At 43.4% G+C, this 20,961-nt stretch overlaps 1 protein-coding gene across 1 annotated transcript in view; it reads right to left on the minus strand.

The window, feature by feature from the left end:
- DDR2 (discoidin domain receptor tyrosine kinase 2) overlaps nucleotides 1-20,961 on the minus strand; it is a 152,198-nt gene that overhangs the window by 112,610 nt on the left and 18,627 nt on the right. Inside the window, exon 2 of the mRNA XM_012802614.2 lies at nucleotides 17,866-18,016. The gene's annotated coding sequence lies outside the window, so the exon portion shown is untranslated. The remainder of the gene's footprint in view (nucleotides 1-17,865; nucleotides 18,017-20,961) is intronic.

Here is a 20,961-nt window from a genome sequence, read left to right on the forward strand (position 1 = left end):
CAGGCTACACGTGTGCATCCATGTGTGTATGTGTGCACTGACAGGGTGCAGACGGGCCAGGCCACAGCCACTTTCCCCTAACAGACCACACCCCTCATTTACTGCGAACCTCCCAGCATGCAAATAAAGGACTCAATCCAGCATTTCAACCACCATAGCAAGTCTAAAACATTTACTGGGAAAAGGAAAAAGCAGGATCCCAGCCTCCCGCCCCAAAAACTTGTTTCAAAGTCAAATCACTGAAAATAGCATTCTGGCTTCTCAACTAACATAACCACTTGCTCCTGGCAAATCAGAGAAGCCACTTGGCCCTCCCAGATCACACTCTCTGCAAGGCACTGATGCCAAAAAGAACTGAGTCATAGCGTTTACATAGGGTCCTTTTCATTGAGGCACCCAGACAATGGCATAGAGAGATCAGGCCTTGGCCAGCAAAGCTGTTCCTGCATGGCTTTGGTGGCCATCTGGACATGCACGGGTGATGCCCTGGGCTGGGAGGGATGGGAAGTGTGGCAGCCATGGGGATGGTGGTGGTGGCAGCAGCAGGCACCTTCCCAGGACTGGGCAGCATCAGGAGCCTCATCAGCTAACAGTACCGTGGGAACCTGGAGCCTGATCCAGGGAAGAAGAAACAGCAGCTGCCTGGAGGTGGGTGGGAGGGCTGTGCTCTGAGCCATCCCTGAAGAGTCCTGGAGTACTCGGGAGGAACTTAAATGTCAGGGAAGAGAAAGAGGTAGGGTTTCTCTAATTGGAGATGCAAAGTCAGAAAAATACTCTTTTTTGCTGTTATAATAACTCACTATTTATCCATACCAGCCTGCAGAAACAAGGGTAACACAACAAAACAAATTAAACCATCACAGTTCAAACTCAGCGGTGACCAGCAGCACTGAGGTGGAATAGGCCCTATACAAGCCCGGCGCATTCTGCCCCGGGACATGGTGTGGCAGCCCTGGGCCAGGTTTCTGTTGCTGCCATAATGAATCATCACAGGCTTTTCGTGGCTTAGAACACTACAGATTATCTGGAAGACAGAAGGCCTAAAATCAGGGTGTGAGCAGGGTTCTGTTTCTCCTGAAGTCTCTAAGGGAAAATCCATGTCCTTGTCCTTCCCAGCTTCTAGAGGCCAGGTCGGCTCTCACTCAGCAGCGTAGCACCTTAGCCCCTGTCTGGTTTCTGCTTCCATCCTTACATCTCTATCTCTTAGCTCTGATCCTCCTGACTCCTGCTTTGAGGCCCCTTGTGATTGCATCAGACCCACCCAGATAGTTCAGACTGATCTCTTTATCTCAAGGTCCTTAACCTAATCCCATCTACAAAATGTCTTTGCCCATGAAAGGTAGCATGTTCACAGGTTCCGTGGATTAGGAAGTGGGTATCTTTTGAGGACTGATGGAGCCAAGCCTCCTCCAGCATACCTATAATCCCTGCCCAACCCCCAAACCTTACCTCTGTGCTCAGCTGGCCCTGCCCAGTGTTCAGGTCTGGCTGCCCACTTGCTGTGTCTGTCCCCTAGGACTCAGCTGCAGGTCAGACTAGATCAGCACCCAGATCAGCCATCTGCCAGCTGGACTCCAGCACACTGCAGAGCACTTCTGAGTTGATGGGGGCAGGGGGTTCCATTCTCTCACCTATTCTGTTCGTTAGGGATTGGCAAGAGGAGAGGTGCTGTTCACCCCATTTAACAGATGAGACCCAGGGCTTCACTGATCAGACAAAGCCACACACTTAGAATGCAGGGAATTGGGGACCAGACGCTGGCCTCTCTGACCCCAGTCAACATGCACTCTGATGAGGGTCCCCAGCCTTGTGAAAGTGGCCAGCAAAGCGCCATCCCAAGTGACAAGACATGCAATGGGAATATGAGAGCACTTTATCAATCCACTGAATACTCACGATCTAGTCAAGGATCTAATCATTACTACAGCTTCAAAGTGGCAATAAATATATTTAATATCTTGAGATAGCTGCCACAATTGTAATGATAGGAAAATACTTTTAATTTCTACTAATAAGAGGAAACGCTAAACTTTGGCTAGAGTTTAGAAAAAAATATGTCATCTTTTTTTCCATTGACGATCATGGATACTCTTCAAACCAGTTCCATTTACATAAACTCTTGTATGAACTGTAGATTTAATCTGTACTTTACATTCCATTCCCCTGCCTCTAGGCAAGTCCAAACTTAAAACAAGTAAATAAATATTGGACATTTAAACAAATTAAAGTTTCAATGGATAAAAGAATCCATAAACTGCTTTAGTTAGTTGCCTAATTCAAATCCTAGGGCTTGACTCCTCAACCACTTTCTAAACAGAATTATTTATTAACATTCTACTCATTTCTAGTTTATAACAGGAGATAAAGTGAATTAAACAAAAATAAATTCAATTTAACCTTTCTACTGTAAAAAAAATGTTTGCAGAGCAAATCATTTATATAAACAAGGAATCTTTTTAACCTTTAGAAAGCAAACTATTTTGAGGAACTTTAAAAAGTGCATTATTTAAAGGGGTGCACCAACACTGGTAGTGTTCACGATTTCTGTGTCCGTGACATCACAGCTCCTTCACTTTGTGCTAGCAGCCCTTGCCAGCCTTGTTTCTTTGCTGTTAGAATTAATGCAATCACACAGAAAATGGCCCACGTACAGAAAGATACAGCCGTCTATCTTTGAATGGGATGGTGACCTTTAACCAACAGCAGAGTAAACAGAATATCATGTGCTGATGCAGAAAGAATTATGGTATTAGTAAATGAACAATGCATGTAAAGGGATTATGTGCTTCTGGCTAGTACATAATAAATGCTCAGTAAATATTGCTATCATTAACTTAAAATTATACATTTGAAAGTACATATAGTGATAATAAGATGCAGTCTGTCAGGCTAGGGCAGACTGACACATCTGGTCTGGTTGGTTTGGGTCCTGCCTGACCTTCACCCTGTCTCCCGTTATTACTCTTTTGTAAATTTACCTCCCACCCTAAAGATGCCTATCTTGAGTAGTTTAGGTGGATTGATTTAGGAGATTAATTTTTGAATTGGAATATTCTTTTGGGTTATGGGTTATACTGATTATTATATACTATGGGTCGTGGGTTCTCTCGATTATTGTTTAAGATAAGGGTTAATGTGGTCTTCACTTTGAACTCAAATATATAAAACTGTAATACGGGAAATAGAAGATCAGAACAGTCTCAGAGAGGCTGCTATTCTCTAGAATCCCTGCCTTTGACAAAGTTTGGTGGACCTTCCCCTTCCTTGCATATTGGCTGACAGTGACAGGTGGCCAGACCCTCTTCATCTGGATTTATTTTTAGTAATTATGGATTTATAATACAATAATTAAAATAACTAATGTTATTATCGATGACGTAAGTAATTGTACCTACATAAGCATGTCTGTAATAACAGTGTTCACTGAAAGATTATGTAACATCCAAATTTGAGAACTTGACTGTGATGCATTTGGAATATAGGAGAAAATAGATTTGGTCCCCATCTTGAAATGGAGCAGAGACCCCTCTGAGTGGCCTGCAGGACCCCTCAAGCCTGGAAATAACCTCGAGTCCCTATAAGATAAACTCTGGACACCTCGCTAGCCTTGAAAGTGAATGGAAGTAACAGTGGCCCTCCAAGCAAGTCCAAGCGGTGAGGTGTTTTGTTCCCTATGGAAACCCAGAGATGGCATCTTAACATATGTTCTTTAGAAACCCCCACTCGATGGACAATGCAGACAAGGGGGAACTGAGGAACTGGATGCTGACCGCTGGTCCTTGTTCTAAATTTCCCTCCTGAGGGGCCTGGAGGGAGTCACACCCATCTTAACATTCCTTTCTGCTTATCCAAAATCTCTGAATCCACCTATGACTTTACAGGCCCTCCCATTTCAGGATATCCTGCCTTTTGGGGTCAGGCCAAGGCATAACCTCCATGTATTGATTTACAGTTTTGCTTGCCTGAAATGTACCCCTGCCTCTAAAAACCCTGGCCTCTAAGCTACGGAGGAGTGTTCAGGGCTTAAGTTTTAGCTGCCTATACTCCTTGTTTGGTGCCAAGCTGCCTATACTCCTCTTGGCTGCCGAAGAGGTATAAAAATATCTCTTTCTCCTGCTGCAACTCTCGACTTCAGTGTCCAGCTTTGCTGGGCTGGGTGAGCAGATCCCAGTTTGGCTCAGTCATAATCTCAATTTGCTTAAAGCTCTAATGGTATTCAATAATCCCAATGTTTTCATAGCCTTTCAGTAAGACTTAGAGAATAGCTGCATTTCATGTATTAAAATTCAGGGTACCAGGTTTGACAACAGCATTTTCCTTTTAGGTGGAGATTTTATGTGAAGATCTCCAAAAGTTATGATATTCAGTATTATTACTAATTACTTATGGTAATAATTTACATAATTAATATTTAAATACTAAAGTGCTTACATTGAGAAGAATAAAATATCAACAAAAGGAATATCAAATTTGGCAAATATTTTTCAGTCACTATCATGAGACTATCTGAAATCAGGACTACTCTTAAAAATCTCTTATACCTACTCATCAACACGTCCATTAGCAAAGACTGTAACATGTACCCCTAAGGAACTACCCTGCATGTTCTTAAATATTTCTTTAGGTATCTGGATCATGGTAAGTGACTGCCCCTGACTCTACGGCCCAATTCCCCTCAACAGCGTTTCCACTGCGTCTAAGTTAAAGCCCCCCATGTAATAGTATAGAGGTGAGAATTGAACTATACCCCCTGCCCTAGCAAGATACATTCAAGTCCTAAGCCTTGGTGCCCATGAATGTGACCTTATTTGGAAATAGGCTCTTTGCAGATGCTACCAAGTTAAGGTGAGGTCTTCCGGCTTAGGGTGGCATGCAATGACTGGGGTCTTTATAAGAGAAAAGAGAGGGAGCACTAGATGTGGGGACAGAGAGACAAACGTGGGAAGATGAAGGCCCATGTGTCCACTGAGCAGAGATGGGAATGATCACAGGAGAAACCAGAAACTAGAAGTCAAGGAAAGGTGCTTCTCTAGACCCCTAAAGTGGAGCACGATGCTGCTGCTGCCTTAACTTTGAACTTCGGGCTTCCAGAACTGTAAGATAATAAATTTCTGGTGTCATAAGCCACCCAGTTGGTGGTCATTAACCACCACTAAGAAACTAACAGAAGTAGTCAGATCCGTTGTTCTTTTTTCTGCAGGAGTATTTTTCCCCTAAGTCACAAGCTGAGGTCGGATGCGCCTAACACTCACATGCTTAGCCAGGCTTTTACACGCCAGAGAACTAGCTCAGATCTCTCCTGCTGCCATACCTTTACTTTCAGTGGCTTTGCATTAAAATCATATTTATCAACAGGCTGCTGGTCCAGAGGCTGTCGCTTGCCAGTTTGATTTTTCAAATATTGCATTAAAATACCATTCATCTTGATCACTGAGTTTTTTGGAACTCCCTTAAAGTTTGTACCTCAGGCAAATGCCTTGTTGCCTCACCCTACTCCCAGCCCCGTCCCCCTAAGATTTTTCCTGCTATATCCATTAGTTTGCATTTTTCCAGGCTGAATTGTTCTTTCTTGCCAGCCTCTCTCCAGCACTCTGAGTAATAATTCTTGGTCTCCAGTGACTCTGACAATTGATTGCATCTGTGAATTTTAATAACTTAGCCGATATTTCCTGCAGATGATTGAGGAAAATGTCAATTAAGGCCAATCCTAACCAGATGCCGACAGGCCCTCCCTAGACACTCCCTTGGGGGAGCAGGGTAGTATCATTGCAAGGATCATTGGGGTGTCCTTTGTAATTCTGCCATACTTGCGCAACCCAAGCCATCCTCACCATTTGGATATCATATTGAGAGTGCTGCAAAAGAGACGGGGGCTAATCAAAGGACAACTCATCTTATGCTGGTCCCTCACTCACCACCAGTGTATTTCACCCAATGTCTTTTAAATGTGCTTGGCTTTGAGTTTGTGTGTGTGTGTGTATTTTGATATAATGCAATGCAACTGCTTGCTCACTGACCCATCCTTCTCTGCCTGGTTGTGGATGTTCCCTCTTGACTGTGCTCTATTGCAGTGTGACCAGAGGAGCTCTGGACGCCTTTCAAGCCACTGGGAAACACAAGCTCCCCCAGTCTGTCTGTGTGTGTCTCTGGGCAGGCCTTTTGCCTCCTTTCACCTTCCCTTTCTTCATCTGTAAAATGGAGTAACAAAGTCTGCCCTTCCTTCTGGGGGTGACTAGGAAGCATTCAGGCGTCTTGTTACTGAGGAAGTGCTATGCAGAAGCTGGCAGGTGTAGATGACAGGAGGTGTGCTGTCGTGTCGTCTATAATCACAAAGCACTGGGACTGCGAGACGCGCAGCAAATTACGGTATGTTGAAACAATGACTGGTTCTGCTGTCATTCAAAAAATTATTGATTTGGAGATGACTGATTGACAGATAAGCAGATATGAATAGCTCCATTTTGAAAATAGTGTTTGTGCAGATAGAGACATCTAAGCAACTCTGGGAAAATACCAGGAAGGAAAAGCATCAAACTAAAGGTTCTCGCTTATCTCTAGAGAAACAGAAGAGATCATTCCAAAAAGATAAATTTTACTTCCTATTTTATGTAATTTTTTTTTCTCTTTTGAGACAGACTTTCACTCTGTCACCTGAGACAGAGTAGTGGTAGTGTGGAGTCATAGCTCAAAGCTATGGGCCCGACCTCAAACTCTTGGGCTCAAGCAATCCTCCTGCCTCAGCCTCCTGGGTAGCTGGGACTATGGTTGCCTGCCAGGATGCCTGGGTAATTTTTCTATTTTTAGTAGAGATGGGGTCTTGCCTTTCTTCAGACTGGTCTCTAACTCCTGAGCTCAAGTAATCTACCCACCTCTGCCTCCCAAAGTGGTAGGATTACAGGAGTGAGCCATCATCCCTGTATTTTTATATAATTCTTAAATGGTGGGATTAGGGATTAATATTACTTAGTGATTTTCAGGTTCTTAATTTTTTTTTTTTTTGAGACAGAGTCTCACTATGTTGCCCTGGGTAAAGTATCATAGCATCACAGCTCATAGCAACTCAAACTCTTGGGCTCAAATGATTCTCTTGCCTCAGCCTCCCAAGTAGCTGGGACCACAGGCACCCACCACAATGCCCAGCTATTTGTTTTGTTGTTGTTGTTGCAGTTGTCATTGTTGGTTAGCTGGCCCAGGCCGGGTTCAAACCCACCAACTTCACTGTATGTGGCTGGCACTGTATGTGGCTGGCACTGTGCTACAGGTGCCAAGCCCAGGTTCTTAATTTTTTAAATTAAAAGGAAAATGTGCTACATAAATGCAAGCCCTGCAGCTGCAGCCATGCGCCAGGTGACTTTGCAGACATTCTCCTTAAGGTACACATTTGACATCACTCGCCCTCCCCGACACATGTTTTTTCAACAGCTTGCTGAAGGTTATATAACTAGTAAGTCAGAGCATGTCTCAAAGGCCATTCTGACTGTGACTGCAGGCTCTTTCCATAGTTCACACTGCCCCTCTTGCCATCAAAGCTGTTTGTCCTTCATTTGCTCATTCATTCATTCCACAAATATTTACTGGCTGCCTACCCTAGACTTAGCACCATACTCCATTCCAAAAAGAGCTGCTAAGATGAAAAAGGCAAGATTTCTGCCCTTTAGCAGTTCAAGGTCTTTGGTGCTGTTAATAAGAAACAGAAGGAAAAAGAATGCTCCATAGAAAGAAAGAGTAAACAGTTGGGAGCCGTCCATCTGCCCTGGCGACGCTTGTGAGGTTGAGTCAGAAGATGAACTCTGATCACCTCCTCCTAACAGGGCCCGTTGTGCCAGGACACAGCAAAGATGCCCTCGGCACTTGGGCACACAGTCTGTTTTTTCGATCTCTTTCATTGTTTTTGTCCAACATGGGCATATGGGTGGGGAAGAGGAAAAAAAGGGAGCTATGTTTTTGTAGAAATTTGAAGGGGGAAAAGGGTTCTGGAGTTATAAGAAATGAAGGCTAAACCAACAACTATCAGAAGGGGAGGTCACTCTCTGGTAGATCCTATAAAGTTCATATTCCCACAGGCTATACAAGAAGAAAATCCTCTGACTAAAATTAAAGAAATGCAGACTTACTATGGAACTGTGTGACTTTTCTTAGGATTTTTGAAAATATTATAAATAGTGTCTATATCCTTCTCCCCTTATATATATATATCTCAGAGATTGGGCGCTATTAGACCAATGGATTTAGAGAAGTGTGTACCTTTGCTTCTAACGTTCATTTAAGTAGGGTTTTTTCCTCCCCGTAGAGTTAAATTTTTGTTCAAATTATATTATGTGTTATATCTTTGGCATGTGCCATAGTTTTCATAAAAGGCAGTGTGTATAAGTGGCCAAATGATTCATACATGCAAGTAAGTCCCTGTTAATCAGAACTGTTGAGGACAGCCTTAGGAAGGGAGTGGAACACGAGCTGGGAAGTGTAGACTCTGACGAGTGGAGGGAAGAAGGGACCACTTAAGGCAGCTGTGAGAACCTGAGACTTAAGCTGCCGACCGACAGACGCATGAGCACACTAGACAGTGAGGGAATGAGGCTCACCCAGCCACAGGGCTCCTTGGCAGCCATCTATGACAGCACCGTGTTTTACAGGTGTGCCAGCCGAGATCACACAGCAGTACCACTTTGCTCGCATTGAAGAAGAGTCTCCTGGTCCGCTTTACGGTGTTTCACACATGCCATCTGATCATGCTGACCCCACGAACAAGTAGAGGATCAGAAACAGGGAGTTACTTACATGCACAAGAAATAGCAAGTCCAAAGGAGCTTTTGATTGGAGTAGAAAATATATGTAGGGAACTAAGGAAGTGAAGTTGGAAAAATCAACTGGGATGTGATTCTGAAGACCTTGAATATCAGACCAAGGAGCTGGGATCCTGTTTTCCATGTAGGTAACAAAGAACTACTTCATATATTTGAGCAGAGCTCAGACAACAAACTTGGTATTTTTTGTTGCCATCCAGAGACCCACACATGAAAATAATGTAACCAGAGGCAAGAAAAGAACTTCCTGAGAGTAAAAAAAAAATCTAAAAATCCCAGAGAAGAAAAAAAATCACCCGGATTTTTCATGTATTCTCTCTAAAAGCAATACAACATATTCTTTTATAATATTGGACTTTAAAAAAATTATAGATATTCCTTTATTTCTTTTTCTGATATAAAAATAATACATGTTCATTTACCATCTTTCAGTTGTATAAAGAACCAAAATTGTTCCTATAACTTCGACTCAAGACAAACATAGTTAACATTTTGTCATATTGTCATTTGAGGTTTTTTTTCTATGCACTTTTACATAATTGATGTCATACCTTTATATAACTTTGTGACTTCTGTTTTCACTTAATATAATACCATAAAGACCTGTGTTATCTCAAAATCGCAAAACCCATCATTTTAAAAGCTTCTAACCTATATACTTAACTACACCTTCAAGGGTGAGCATTTAGGGTTTTTTCCCATACATATACATGTAGTACTGTAATAAATGTCTCTTCTATAAATTTAGTCCTTTCCAGGGTATTCCTTAGAGTACATTCATAAAATTCCTGGATCAAATAGTGGATTTTTTTAAGGGGCCTTTATACATCATGTCTGATTGATTTTTATTTTTGAACATAGGTTTTGAAGATGTGTACACAATCCTGGTGTTGGTGAAAATTACTCGTTTTTATTGAATAAAACTAGTTTCTCTTGTCTTAATAGCTTTTTACTAATTAATATATATTTCACATTCCGAAGAAAGAGAAGCCTCTGTAAAATTCATCTACAAAGAGAAAAATTAAATTAACCTTAATTTATTAAAATTAAGATTTAACAAGTTTGTTTATTACATTTATACTTTATTTATTTACATTTATATTTAACAAATACAAAATTAAAATGTAATATTAAGTAAGATTAAATGGAATGTCTGCTCTCCCCTGGCCACTTGCTGGGCTGTGGCTCCCTCCTGCCCTCTGACCAGCACTATGGCGCGTCCCTTTCCTCACAGCCCACCCCACCCCACCCCTGTAATGTCTTAGCCTCCCAGATTCTTGGATTAGCAGTGCCGTGATTTATCAAGGGAAATTCCATTTTGCATTTCCTAGCACAGGGCCCAAGTCCATGTGCTGAGGCTTCTGCACCCTTAAAGGCCCAGGGACTTGGAAAGTCAAGCTTTGCCACAAAAAGATTAATGACGCTTTCATGATCTTCACAGCCTGTGTGTTTCTCATTATCTTCCCTTGAACACAATCATTGGCTTCTATTCTGAAGCCACACATGAGACTAGTCATCGCTCCTCCCAGAGCAGGAAGACTTCTCCGGGGCTAATACCACAGAGAACCAAGTCTCCAGCCTCTTGTTTAGTCAAAGCCCCCTCTGCTCCATTTTCCCTGGCATGGCTCTGCCGCAGTCTCCTTTGCTGCTCACCTGCTCCCTTGCTAGGTCTCCTAACAAGTGTCCCTGTCCCCAGCTTCTTCCCTTCCAAACTTACTTATTCACTGGAGCAAGATCAAGTCTTCCTGTAGCAAAATTCTTATCATCTTACAACTCTGTTCAAAACATCTGCAATGGTTCTTTATTACTTACATGGGAAAAAGTCCAGTATCTTGCAATGAATCAATGCATGCTTATTTATCAAGTTGACGCTACACAGGGAGACCCCTACGATAGGCACTATGTGTATTTTAATGGGTAAGCCACAGAATTAAGCACAGTAGGATCTGTACAATGAGCTCTGTGTCTAGTTTGGGAGCTAAACAGACACACGCCAAGTTAAGTAACAAGGCTCTGGCTTCTGTCTCTCCTCAGGACTCCCATCCTGCATATTTGATGGCCAGACCTTACCCTCAACATGATTCAAACTCAGCTTACTCTCTTAGCCCCAAATCCGTGTTTTCAATCTCATGGTTCCTCTATCCAAGTTCTCTAGACAAGACATATACAATATGGGGGGGACTTGAGGGGCAGGAAATTTTGGCCTTGCAGTGCCCATCAGAATACAATTATTATTTATGCACTTTCTTAGTTGTACTTAGGACATTAGAGCTACACAGACATTAATAAAACATGTCCCCACTGTTGCAAGCAAACAATCGTGGGAGAGACACAGAGCTTGCTGGAGGGGGTTGCCCGACCAGGGTCAACTCACATACCCCGTTGTGCCTCGCAAGCCAAAATCTCCAAAACCTCCCCCATGCAATCATTCAGTTTAGAAAATGTAGATTGAGGACATCACATGTTTTCTTAATTCTCTTGTACTTGTCTTCTACTGAATCCTAGTCAATACAGATGTTATGACAATCACACTAACACCTGAGAGTACTCTCTATTTATAAAACACTCTCCCAAACATTATCATGTTCAATCTTCACAAAAAAAACTACTAAGTGTGTTCTTTTATCACCTTCATTTTACAGATAAGAAAACCATGCCTTAGGGAAATTAAGCCACATAGTCAGGTTCCCTTCAGGGTAATTAACATACGTTTAATTTCTAATGTGTGTCAGCCACTAAGGGAAAAAACATAGGAATGAAGCTCTCTTCCATCAGTGACTCTACAGTCTGAGGAAAGAAGCAGAGGTCTACATGATAATTTAGGTACAAAAGCAGCGATTGGACCAGCACAGCTGGAAGATTCAGGGAAGGTACATGGATGTGTGTGAATAATGTCAGGGGTGTGGGCAGTCACACTGCTGGAACTTCAATGAGGAGCTAGTTAGTTCGTAGGTGGGGAAACTAGAATTTGAACTTGGGTGTGTCTGACTGTCTAGTTCATGTTTCTCCCACCATCTTGTTACACGTTAGGTTGTCAATGGATATTCACTAAATGAATGAATGAATGAATGAATACATTATATACTTCTTCCAATTGAGACAGTGACTGAAACGTCAGCCCAAACAGTAACTTTGCCTTTAAAACCCTCATGTTCTGATCAACTGAGCTCATCAGCTAATCCACCTTACGCAATTCTAAGTAAGATCTCCAGCCACAGGGCAGGTGGCTCTCAACATGTGGCACCCTAACTTCCCCCTACAATCTCCCAGAACTGGTTAGAAGTGAGATAGTCTCCAGAATTGAGGAGAAGACTCACCACACATATCTACCCCACCTTGTAAAAACCTTTCTGGTGTCCTGGGCTATGCAGACAAAGGGAAAAGGAACTAAGTTAAGATAAAGCTCCAAAAGCCCACGCTAAAACCCTTTGGCTCCAGATAACTCGGGATAAGGAAAAAGAATATCAATTCTCCTACACCCACCTCCTCTGAAATTTGGTTCTGGAAGGAGAGCCAGAATCTCCTAGACTTGGAGAACAGAGCAGAGGGCCTGCATCCTCGAGTGACTGCATGGGGCCGCCTCTCTCCTCCCACAACCTCCGGCTCCCCCGTGTTTGTGAGACGCCGCCATGCCAGCCCCTCGTCTGTATTTCCTGCTCTTGGCCCGGGTCTCTGCCTTCTGTCTCTGTGTGCTTGGCTAACACACGCAGCTATTCTTGCAGCTTATGTGTGCCATCATTTCACAATTCAGAAACCCCAAATAAGAGACAGGTGGTGGGATCTTCCAGGGGAGTTAAAAGAAGGACTCTGAGTGCACATGGTCTGAGTCTGCCTACCTGGAGAACAGTCCAGAGGGGGACTGGGACCAGCGGTACCACTTTAGGAGTAAAATGCGGATTATACCCAACCTATACAAGACTTTTTATTTCCTTGGTCCCAAACAAATTTTTAACCAGAATTTCCTCTTGGCTTTTTCCAGTTTTTGAGCAAAGTCACACTTGCCTTGAGCAATGAATGAAATCAATTTATGGAGGAGGAAGTCATCCGCTCAACAAAATTATCATCATTCCTTGAGGAAGGAGGTATTAAATGGGCTTTGGAAAATCACAGGCTCTGTGTCAATTTTGGTCTTAAGACCCTTTCTGGCCACTTGGGAATTATGATTTATGATTTAGCTTCTCCATGAATAGAGATAGATTAAGATGGGCTTCAAATTTTGCCACTGGGGAAAATATTATAGCTATTCCCATTTAAGGAAATATTTAGAGTCCATCTCATAAATTGGGATGAGCAAACTTTTTTCCTGTAAAAGCCCAGATATTTGAGTCTTTTCAGGCTATACATTCTCTGTCACAACTAATCATGTCAGCTAATACAGGACAAAAGCAGTTATAGGCAATATGAGCATAAATGCGTGGGGCTCTGATCCCATAAGACTTTATTTACAAAAGCAGGTGGCAGACTGGATTTTGCCCCCGTGTCATATTAAGCCAATTCCCATCACAAACCATTTGCTCTGTGCAAGAGTGTCACTCTGAGGAGGGAATGTGTCCGGTGACAGTCTTAAAAAGGAAGCTGCTGCTTTGACACAAGAAAACCCTGAGGCCTGGTTGTTCCTTCATTACCTGAGCAACGTTGAGTAAGGTGAGAATCTACATTTAACCCGAGCCTCCAGTTGTTTGCATATGTTACCTCTGGAGACCAGTAAGTCTCAGCACTGATCAAATTCCAGATTCTGATTTAGCCTGAGGCCTGAGATCCTGCACTTTTAACAAGCGCTTAGGTGGTACTGATGCTGTCGGTAGGTGATACTGCAAACAGCAAGGATTCATTTTAGACTATTCTCTGCAAAAGACAATGCTGGAGAACACGGGAGCAGTGGTACCCCCACCACCTACCCGATTCTTCTACCACAAACAAAAGAATGTGCATTGAATACTATGCTAAATGTGGTACAAAAACAAAAAATACCTGACAAGACACTCAGACCTTCACCAAGAGGGAATCATGATTTTTGATGGGGAAGAAAAACTCTTACATATAAAGTATGAATCATATAAAAAGTGTATCAATATCTCATATAAGACAATTAGATATAAGTGAGAAATCTTGAAAAATTCCATGAGTGTCCAGAAAGGAAACCCCAAATCCTTTTCATCCATCATAAAGGATGAAGCAGGAGGTCTGTGCCCCAAGAAGCAAGAACTTTCAGCAAATTCAGGTTCCGTAGGCCATTCAGTGAGCACTGCCAGCCAGGAATCCCTAACATTGTTATTCCTGCAGCCCCCAAGTTGGGGCTAAAGTATCTCCCGTAATATGAAAAGTTATAAAGAAACGAGAATTGAAACAATGAAAATAAGGTTCTCGCTAACAGCCCAAGATGTGCTCTGAGAGTAATAGTTTGTGGTTGACCTCTTAATGTAATAAACTATTAAGAGAAAGCAAAACCAAGAGATTGAGAGCTTAGAAAACACTGGCTCAAAGTGTCTCATGCATATCTCTACTTTGGGCCCCCAAATGGTTTATTGTTGATGCCTTAAATCTGATTCAGAACTGCACCCACGCTCAGGAAGAGGAACTTCAGGAAGGAGCATCAGCAGACGTGAAGCATCCTCCCCTCCAGGGCACATGCCAGGCAGATGCTGAGTCCCTAACATGGCATCCAGATGTCTCGGCCCTGCCTCCCCAGTCTGGCAGCTCCCCTCCCTCCCAGCCTTACTTCCCACCTCTCCTCAACCAAACCCCCTGCTCCAAGTAGATTGCCACCGCCTCTCCCCTCAATCCCACATGCCCAGCACAGCCTGTGTTCCCCAGGTCCCTCTGGGCCCTTGTAGCTTAGGTCTGCTCCAGCAATGACTGACTTAACACCTGTCCGTGTATATACTGGATTCCCTCCTAGCCTGTAAGGTGTGGCCCAACCTCCACACCCTCCACATGCAAGGTCTTTGTCCCTTGAGCACCCCACCTACAAATGTTCCCACTTTCCCAGATTCCGGGTCGCTCTCTTGACTCCTGCTTACCTCCTTTGAGTGTAGTTCCATTGTTCGTTTCTTTCCTCTCCTATTAGCCCGTGAGTAACTTAGGCTGGGATTATCTCTTATTTATACTTATACCCTTTCAAATCACTTCCAGAATCGCTCATGCATCACAGCTGCTCAGTAAACTTTGTTATTATTTAATAAGTAAAAATGTCATCCCTGAATCCCATTAAGGAGCTTGTTGTTCTCTTGACCACACAGTTCTTTCACAGTACTGAAGTCTACTCTCAGCTTATGCTTATCAGAATGTTTCCAGAGTCCTGTTCACCCAGAAAGTCAGCTCCTTCCCTCCATTTCATTTTGAAAGGCTCTTTCCTCTTTACTCTCTCTGATGGTGGTACACCCATAAAAGCTGTGTGCTCTCTGGTTATTGATCCTGACTTTACCCTTTCTAAAATAATCCTGGCATAGCCAAATTCCCAGATCTTAGATGTTGAGGTCTACACAGGAACAGGATCACCAAGTCTCATTCCCCTCAGCTGCAATCCATCCAGTGACGGGCAGACGTCTCCCTAGTTTATTTCTGTTGCAGCCCCAACCTCTGCCATCCTCACTGCCACCCCTACACCCATGCCCTGGAAAGCACGCCTGGCAGGACACATGAAACTGGAACCTCTGACAGAAACTCAGGGGAAACAGACGACCCTGGGCCACTTGCTATGGGAGAAAGACAGCTTTTATCTAATGGAAAAAAATCAAATCTCAATTGGAAACCCAGGCTTTCCTCTCTAAAGGCAAAAATAATGCTGGCAGAGATGGTTCTCCAACAATCCTGGAGGAGTCATCCATCATAAGAGAGGGAAGGAAAGGAAGAGAGTGGGAGTGACAAATAGAGATAAAAACATGCAGGAAAGGGGCAGACAAAAAGAGAAAGAATGGGAGAAAGGAGGGGCAAGGAGGTGGGATGGAGAAAATGAGGATTAAGAGGAGAAGGGAGCAGAGTGGGGAGGTGGGAGAGGGAGGGAGACAGAGAAGGAGAAGGGGAAGGGGGAGGAGAGGGCAGAGGAAGACTGGGGTGGGGGGAGAGAGACTGTACGGCTGGGACTTGGAAACACCAGCCACTGGGGCTGTGGCATCCATGACTCCCTCCCTCTGGGATCTCTAACATCCAAAAGGTGACCAGCTTATTAAAATACCCAATTCTACTGGCCAGAGTTCCCAAGCCCCCCCCCCAAATAAATAACTAAACAGAATGGAGGTGGGGGAGGTCAACTTCCAAAGGCTGTGATTACCCTTCTGCTCTCAGCATCCACTGAAGATGCAAAATGTTTGAAAATGAGACCACACGTCAGCCTCACGGTCCAGATTACCTATGAATAACTTCCCCAGTTCCTCACCAGTGCACCTGATTGGATGCTACATTATTTGGTCTTCCCATTAATAAGAAACACAAGACACTGGAACTTACTAAGTCTCTAAGCAGACTGAAATACACAGTCCAATTATTCCCAGACACAGAGTGGACTTAGAGTACTGACCAGAGGGCTCTTTCTTATAGAATCCAAAGTACTTGAGAAAGTTGCTGGTATAACAGTGTGCTGTGACAGCAGGGTGCAGGGGGACACCCCAACCAGACTTCACAGGACAAGGAGACATACAGCACATGCCTTGGATACTGAAATGATGATTTTTGGAAATAGTTATTTAAGATTGTGTGGCAGGGGAAAAAAAGACCACCGTGATAGTCTCTGGAAGGTGAGGCAGAATGATTCATAGATAAGTAATGTTTGGGAAATCTAATGTAATCGAGACACCTGCAATAATTTCTGGTGAGTGGTTAGAGGTAGCTGTAAATTATTCATTCTAAAATGCGTGCCATGAAGGCTCAAGTTAAGACCTCTTAGCTCTCTAGTACCAAGAGTCAGATCATAAAACAGGAGGCAGGGAGGGAGGGAGGGTGGAGAGGGAAGGGGAGGGGAGGACAAGTTTCAAGGTGATCAGTGGGAAGGAGACCCAAGGGATTAAACTATGAACTATTACCACAGGGGACTAAGGAGTAAGGAGGGGCTCCTGAGATAATATACAGAAAAGAGTATATAACCCAAGGAGCATCATGACAGTGGGAAGGTGAGAAAATGCTACTTTACCCCCTGCCCTTATCCTGATAATCACTCATTGCTCCCAAGAACTCATAGGTCCACATTATTTACTCAGTAATGCATTCATTCACCAAGTATTCCAGGAGCTGTGAGGGATAAAGCCTAAGTGCAGTCAGCAGGGTCTCACTGAGCGTCTTCTGGGTGTCCAATGTTGGCAACACAAACATTAAGGAGATGTGTTTTCTACCTTCATGCCTCTCCAAGCTAGGAAGGTCTCAGATGCATAAAATTGCCATAATTCCTGATCTGTCACTGGGAATTAAGCCCACCAAGAGAATGCACCAGAAGTTCCCTTCAGGTCAACATGCACCTGCAGCACACCACCTTGACAAGTGACTGCTTTCCAGTTTCCTGATAAAGGTTCTAGAATTTTCATGCTTCTCTTTTTGCCTTGAGTCCCCACTCAGTATCTCACTAGTCTATAATAACCAGTCTGGGGCTAGGTTTGCTTGTGCTTTTAACTTCCCCAGGACTTTGTTATAGGACTCTTCCTATTATCCTTGGTGTTAGTGGTCCTATTAAGTACTGTGTTATTCTATGCCATCTCAAATTATTGCTAGAAGGAAGCAATTTATAAAAGAAACATTTTATCCAGGAACCCCAGACATGTCTGTGAGCCTTGTAGGGACAGGCAAGTCCCAGAACAATGCCACATACCCTGGGTTACCCAGAGCCAAGGCACCCCAAGATTGCCCTGGGGTGGTCACAACAGGATCAGTGGGAGCAGAATGAGTTAACTGACATTCAACCTCAGCTTCCCGAAATGATCAAATCCACTGCCTCCTCCTTTGACACCAGCGCTAGGTGTAGAAATCCAAGTGGTCAACATGCCTTGTGACACCAGCCAGGATGTGTGTGAACACCCCTCTGCGGCCACCCCCAAGCTCAGGAAGTGACAGGGCTTCCACAAGTGGCACTACTTACATCAACGGGAGCAGGACATTCTCTGTGGAGCAGGGTCCTCAGAAACAGCCTGCCTCTGCTTCTCTTCAGTCACTTCCTTCTTTAAAATAATTCAAGCCACGAGCTTTGGAATGTTCTAGAGCATCGAACCCCAGACCACTGGCAGATCTCCCTTAATGAAGAGGAGGGAGGAAAGGGAAAGCAATATTTTATTATAAACTGTGGCCTCAGTCACATTTCTTTCCTCCTGGGCACTCTGATCCACCCACTGTCCACAACAGAGGCCTTCTAAGCCCACCGGGCACTGAAGGGGTTTTAGGCACGCCAGAGGACCTGGAAGGGATTCTGTTTATACCGACTGAGATTTACTGAGCTAGAATTTAAAACTGAGAATTTTTAATCTATTACATAGAAATTATGTTAACGTAAATAATAACTTTTATTAAAAAATAACTTTAGGACATTTAGTGAGAAGAGTGATATTGTTTTACCTTTTTTCTAATTTCTTAAATATTTGGCTTCAATGAGCACAGTTGGATTATCATAGCTGCTTCTGGATTTAATTTGTTGCAACATAACAAGTCATTTATCTTCTGGAAAACTCCACCACCCGCTCATAGGAGAAGGACAGGTAAAACAGCGTAAATAGCTTAGTAATAGCTTAGAAAATAATTTTGACCTGGGGGCCCCCTGAAAGGGTTTCAAGGACTCCCAGGGATCCCAGATAACATGTGGAACCACTGGTTTTCAGGATATCATCCTCCCATTCAGACGCAACTAGTTATCAGGTACTGCAGTAGTTTTCTAGCTTTATCTAGTAGTTTCTAGAAATATCCTACACTTATATAAAAACTACATTTCACCTTGGCTTTTCTGTTACACATGTTGTGGATAGTTTCATTTCAGCACATATCGCCACCCCCTTCCTTCCACTGATCAATGTGCCGTATTCCGCTGCCTGGATGTAATGTACTGTTGGGACTGAAATCGCAGCTGAGAGACCACCGTACACAAATGTAAAAATAAAGGAGCGTCCTCATTCAACTTTATGCTCGGGTCATTCCACTGGACATAGTAGCTGCGCAGAGGCGACCCTGAAGCGGGGCTGGGGATGGCTTTTATAGCGCGTTTGGGGGATTTCCACACAATGTAATAGCTTAATACATGATTGGTTGAATGGCTCACCTTATAACATTTTACACATTCTGATTGGCTGGGACCATCTTGCAGTTAGGGCCTTTCCAGGGAAGGGCTGTGTGTTCGTTCCTGATAGGCCCCCACCTGGGTTGGCCATCCCCTCCCTGGGTGGTGCTGCTTGCGGTTTTTCCCGGAAGGGCCTGAGGTTCAGAATGGAGCCTATTATAAAATGGAGTGACTGTGGCCTCTTCAGTACAGTGCCCCGGTGCTCTGCTGGTGGCTGAATGACTGTTGTTCCCTTAGTGAAGGACACAGAACTTCCTGGGAATATAGTGGCCACACAAAGCAAGAACAAACACTGCCTATCTCGGGGCCCTTTTCCTCTGGCATCTAGTTTCCTAACAAGCCAACAGCTGAAGTCTTAGAATGTGAGAAAACGCCCACACTCTTACTATACTCACACCATTGTATACTTGGGACTAATCTCACTACACCAGAAACCTCAAGTTAACCATCTCAGAGCTGATGTTTACAGGGATATTTGCAAACACCAGCCTCTCTGGGTTCTTGAAATACACTATCACCATCAGTGTGACACAAACTTCCAAAGCAAGGCCCGAGTGTCCCCAAACAGTATTTCTGAAAGCTATTTCCTGGAGTCCTAAGGTGAAAAAAGTTTAATCCTGTTGGTTCACAGCTTCCCTGGCATAGGAACTAATGGAAATCCGCGCCTCACATGCTCATTTGGTCTGATCCCATCAAAGGCCTTACCCACTCAAAGTGAACCTCGGTTCACTTCCTCGCTCTGCGTTTACTAGCTGTGAAATCTCAGAAGGTGACTCAGCTTCTACTTCCTTATACGACAGAGACGGTACTCTAGTTATTAAGAAAAAAAGTTGCAGTTCTGCGTGAGACGTTCCTACCACAGGGTAAGCACTGGGCACTGGGTAACTGCCTCCTCCCTTTATGGTCTGGGAGCTGTGGGACTAATCTTACATCCTGACTGAGCTGGATTTTTAGGACACCCAGCAGTTTAGCCTTTAGGAAATATGAATGCAGGAAAAGAGGCAAAAAAAGATGGCAAAACATTTTTATCCTAATCAAAAAAGAATTTTCTGAAGTGTTTGTTATCTGCCTGATTCAAAATGAAGAGGCCTCTTCACCAGGCCAGAAAGACAGATACCAACCGTCAGTGCCTGCATGTATTTTGTGCTTTCCAATCTGCCTTCCTCTCAATGTAGTTTGCATTCGTAGGTCCACAGAACCTAGAGGAAACCTACCCAGGTTTGGGGACCCCAAGGAAAGGATGGTTTGCTAGCACCTGTGACAGCCACAGCTCAGATGGATTATTTCCTCCATATGCAAATGGGGAAAGTAAGGTTTAGAGACACTAACTTCCAGCCGGCACAGAGTCCGAGTTCCAAACCCAGTCTGTCCTACTCCAAAGTCCATGTTTTCAACCCTGTCCTTTCATGAAGCTCCAACTTTAAAGGCTACTACCCTGCAGGACATAGCAAACCAGCCGGCTTCGGCGGGGTGGTGAGATTTCATGCCATCCTTACCACCATTGCAAGTAAAATCAAAACTCTTCACTAAATCACTCCTAAGTGTGACCCATAAGTAGAATGCTAAAACTCCAAAATCAAGATTTTATTAATTTTGGATTATTGTAGGTAATTTCTTTTATTTAAATTAGCTGTTTATTACCAGATTGTCAAGATAAAGCACATTATTTCAATTTGTAGAGTATTGTTTTGATTAATGGCTTAATAACTCAATAGTAATTGAAACAAAATTCAACCTTGTGGCACACTTGAATCTATAATTAAACATCCATGGCACACTTAAATTATGTTGATCAAAAAAAGAGTGAAAAAAAGAATATACTTACTGTGTTTTGAAATTCTTTCAAAAATAATTTAATAGATGATCTTTAAAAAACTTTTGCAGCACACCTAAGATCCTCTCAATACACCAGTG

Source organism: Otolemur garnettii, unplaced genomic scaffold, assembly GCF_000181295.1.
Source record: "Otolemur garnettii isolate 467f Iridium unplaced genomic scaffold, OtoGar3 scaffold00016, whole genome shotgun sequence".
Lineage (NCBI taxonomy): Eukaryota > Metazoa > Chordata > Mammalia > Primates > Galagidae > Otolemur > Otolemur garnettii.